The sequence below is a fragment of the Carcharodon carcharias genome, chromosome 6, assembly GCF_017639515.1.
Source record: "Carcharodon carcharias isolate sCarCar2 chromosome 6, sCarCar2.pri, whole genome shotgun sequence".
NCBI lineage: Eukaryota > Metazoa > Chordata > Chondrichthyes > Lamniformes > Lamnidae > Carcharodon > Carcharodon carcharias.
Genome location: NC_054472.1, coordinates 89,108,784 through 89,113,102, shown reverse-complemented (window position 1 = coordinate 89,113,102; position 4,319 = coordinate 89,108,784).

The window sequence follows — 4,319 nt, the reverse complement described above, 5'->3', positions numbered from 1 at the left end:
GCTGAATTTGAGCCATTCCGAGAATCATTCTTTGGAGAACTCAATCTCTTAGGTATTCCTTCCAGTTTTAAATGCTGTGCTATCTTTTCAATTATCTCTGCCTTCCTAGCTTTGGCAGGCAATCCTACTCTTAATTTAATTGCCAATTTGATTAACCTTTTGGGATCCCTTGTAAAATTGTCAGGGACATCTCTTCCACTTGCAGGAAAGCTTTAGCAGTTTCCAGTGCCATCTTATTTTTGATAGTACAAACCTGGTGTTTCTTTTTAGCTTTTATTATTTACTAAATCTACACCCAAATCGTCATTGTCTTTTGCTCCGAAATATCCTGGGACAAGCCCCCAAACTTTGTCATGACTAACTGGGGATAGTGCGCTGCAATATCAAGCCCCACTGTTCCCCGAGCCATGACAAATGTGAAAAGTTTGATCAAACCACCTAATTGTTTAATTTAGGTTAATAGAATATGAGTACCAGGTTTGTAAACTTAATGAGTGAATAACTGTTTATTGAACAAATTGCCTTTAACCATTAGCAAAAGATAGAAATATGAACTTCTAATTTCTAATTCTATAGCCTAAACTCTACCACTTCTTAAATCCCTACACACACACACAATACACATAAGACACACAAAAACATGGATTTTAAGGGTGGGATAAAACAGTTTAATAGCAACAATTTTGCAATACAGGATTCAATGAGTTGATTTTGATCAAAGTCTTCCAAATTCCTTTAAGTTCATTGTTGATGACATGAGATGGTTTTCACAGCACTTTCAGTCTTTAGTTCACTGGTTGAGCACTTGCTTTTCAATGTCTGTCATGGTGATTTTCCCCTTTTCCTCTTGACAGGGGTTTTTCAGAGAGAGAGAGAGCAGGTTATAGAGATATGAGACAAAAAATAGCTAGCTATTATTGTAGAATTACTGGAATCTTACACACGCAGGAGAAAGAAGTTTTAGGACATTTCTCTTTTCAGGCTAGGAGCTGTTCTCTGCTGCACTACTCTCATACAAAACTCCGGTCACTTGGTCAGGAGCCAATTAAAAATGTTGTTGCCAGGCATTTCCCAGTTAGACTGGACTCCTCTTTGGCACCATCCTATCTTTCATGGCACATTCTGTTCCAGGACAGCAACATTGTATATATCCCTCACATTGTTCCAGTAGATATGTCTTTCAAACTGCAGCTTTTGTAATTTTAATCCACAGTCCAATAGAAATAAAAAGATATGTTCTCTACAGCACTGACAGCAAAAGGTCTCTGCTTGGATCCTGACAAGGTGAGAGCTGTAGCAGAATGCAGCAACCAACACATGTGAAAGCAGTGCAATGATTTGTTGAATTCGTGAACTACCTAGCAAAATATTTGCCTAATTTATCGTCAGAGTGTGAACCATTATGCAAGCTCACTGCCAAGGGTATGCAGTGGTGTTGGGGCACAGAACAAGAAGCAGCATTCACTAAAATCAAACAACTGGTGATGAAAACACCAGTGCTGAACTACTATGAAGTCAATGATGAAATCATCTTGCAGTGTGACGCCAGCAAGATAGGTCTTGGAGCAAGCCTAATGCAGCAAGGATAATCAGTCGCATTTGCATCCAGGGCCTTAACGCAAACTGATTAATGCTATGTTCAGATTGAGAAAGAGTGCCTGGCTATTGTTTTTGCTTGTGAGCATTTTCAGCAATACCTGCTTGGGTGGGTCAAAGAATTTTCTTAATCTGCTACTGTCTGCTCCAAAACAACGACAGAGAATGTTGCTTCGTTTACAGAGGTATCATATAGACGTGACATTCAAGCAAGAGAAATAGATGCACATCGCTGAATTGATATTGACAGCAGCAGCCCTAAGGAAGAGAGTGTGAATTCTTCCAGATTCAACGTGAAGAAGCAGTTCAACATGCTCTGGAAGGCATCAACCCAGCAGACACATTGAATATGACAAACAAGGGCCTTGCTCAAATCTAGCGAGCTACCCAACAAGATGCAACTCTCCAAGTGCTGCAATAAATAGTGATGAAAGGATGGCTTGAGAGCATCAAGGACAGACCTGTGGTCACAACAGCATTTTGGGCACACCAAGATGAATTGAAAGCCCAAGATGGCATAACGTACAAAGGAAATAGAGTCATTATCCCTAAGGAGATGAGAGGAGAGATGCTGAAGCGCATCCATGCAAGCCATCAATTGAATCAAGTCTGAGAAGGCAAGAGAAGTCCTCTACTGGCCAAACATGAGCAATAAAACTAAAGAGCACATCAGTCAATGTAGTGCTTGTAAGGAGTACCAAGCTAAGCAAGCTAGAGAGATGCTGATGATGCATGACATCCCAGATAGACCATGGATGAAGCTGGGAGTAGAGCTCTTCTCTCTAGCAGGAACTGATTATCTTGTCACCATAGACTACTATTCTGGCCACTGGGAGTTAGACCAGCTGCCTTCAAAAATGACTGGTGAGGCTGTAGAATGCCTGAAAGCACACTTCAGTCGTAATGGCATTCCAGACATTGTGATGAGTGACAAAGGCCATCAGTTCATAAATGACGAATCCAGCCACTTTAGAAAGGATTGGGAAATTCAGCACTATACGTCATCTCTGCACTATCCTCAGTTGAATGAAAAGGCTGAGGTGGCAGTGAAGAATCGCCAAAGAAATCATCAAGAAATCGAACAAATCAAGCACAGATGTGTATAAGGCAATCCTCAAGTGGAGAAACACACCCACTTAAAGCATAGAACGTCGTGCAGTCCAAAGACTAATGTCATGTCACACCCAAACTACTCTTCCAACCACAAAAAAGCTACAGAAGCCATAAACAGTAACAGGTATGAGTGAAAAAATCAAGCCAAGTCAAGCAGAAAGCCAAATTTCATTTTGACAAGACTGCCAAGCCATTGGCAGAGTTGAGCATTGGAAAGCCCATCAGGGTAAAAACCTTCAATGCCCTCATCAGGCCATGTGGCAACTTGGGACATGTGTAGAGCAGTTTTCACCTTGATCATATGCAGTGGAAGTAAATGACTAAATATACTGGCACAACCGCAGGCATATACAAACTAGAGAAGCTGTTTCTTCACTGCAGGCAGCCGGTGAGGAAGATGGGACCTCACCAGCTGCACAGAGTACAGAATGATCATCAGTCCCAGAGGTTCACCAGGCTCTAGCAACAGAAATGGAACAACAGCAACAGTTAATATGGCAACACAATGCCACAGGAATGACACTCCCCAGAGAGGGAACATCACCCAGAAGAACAGCCAATGGCAATGTGAATGTGTACCATTAAGAGACCTGCACGAAATGATGACCATATATGCAGTACATGTGCAGTGACTGACAAACTGTTTATTAATGCATGAGAAAAGTTGCGGTATGGGGGTAACTTGGGTAACTCACAATTACACATGATAGTGCTTGCAGATTTGTCTTTTGTTTATGAAAAAGGGGGATGTTTGGGTTTTGAAATGCGATCATTATAACATGTCCCATCTGGTTTGCTGTAGTCATGTGATATCTACCGTGAGGCACAGGGCTAGGGGGAGCCATGTTGCAGTCAGTTCACTGACCATTAAGTGGCTACACTAGGATGCTCTCACATGCACAGAAAACCTTCTCACCAGCATCCAGAGTTGGCACCAGGGGAAAACCTTTTTTCCCTCCAAAGTGAACTGGTTCTCAATGGGACAGCTTTTTGCTGTCCTGGTTGATTTGCCTTTCAGTGCCTGATTGGCTATTCTGTCAGAATGCTGATTAGCCAATCATGCTTTCTATGGAAGAGGCCAGTGGACGAGGCACTGATTCGTAAGAGACAAAGGGGGTAAATTATAGGAGCTACTCAGGATAATTTATCCACATGACCTCCTATAAATTACTCCATGACCACATGGAAGGGAATCAGCCTCTGGGTGACAACAGAAGATTGACAGCTGTGTCCGCCAACCACAAGCTGCACTTGAAGAGGTATTTGGACAGTGCCCATTGGTAAACCCCCAATCAGTGCTGAGGAAGGTGGTTGGCAAGTTCTGTTGAGTCATGGCACATTCAACCAAATTTCTCATTGAAAGATCGAATGCTTTCTTGTTTGCGGCTCTGGGTGCAAACAAAATCTCCCACACTTGAAGTACGTTTGCTAGTTTATAGTCCAACTTTGGTTGGAAGTGTCTATTGCTAGAGCCCAGTGTGCAAATGAAAATAAATGAGACTTTTAAATGGAGATTAGTCTTACCATTGTGCATTGAACAGTAGTTAGAATAGAATACAGGATTCTGAGATCTTGTGACAAATAAAGTCTTGATTCTGTTTTTTTTTTAA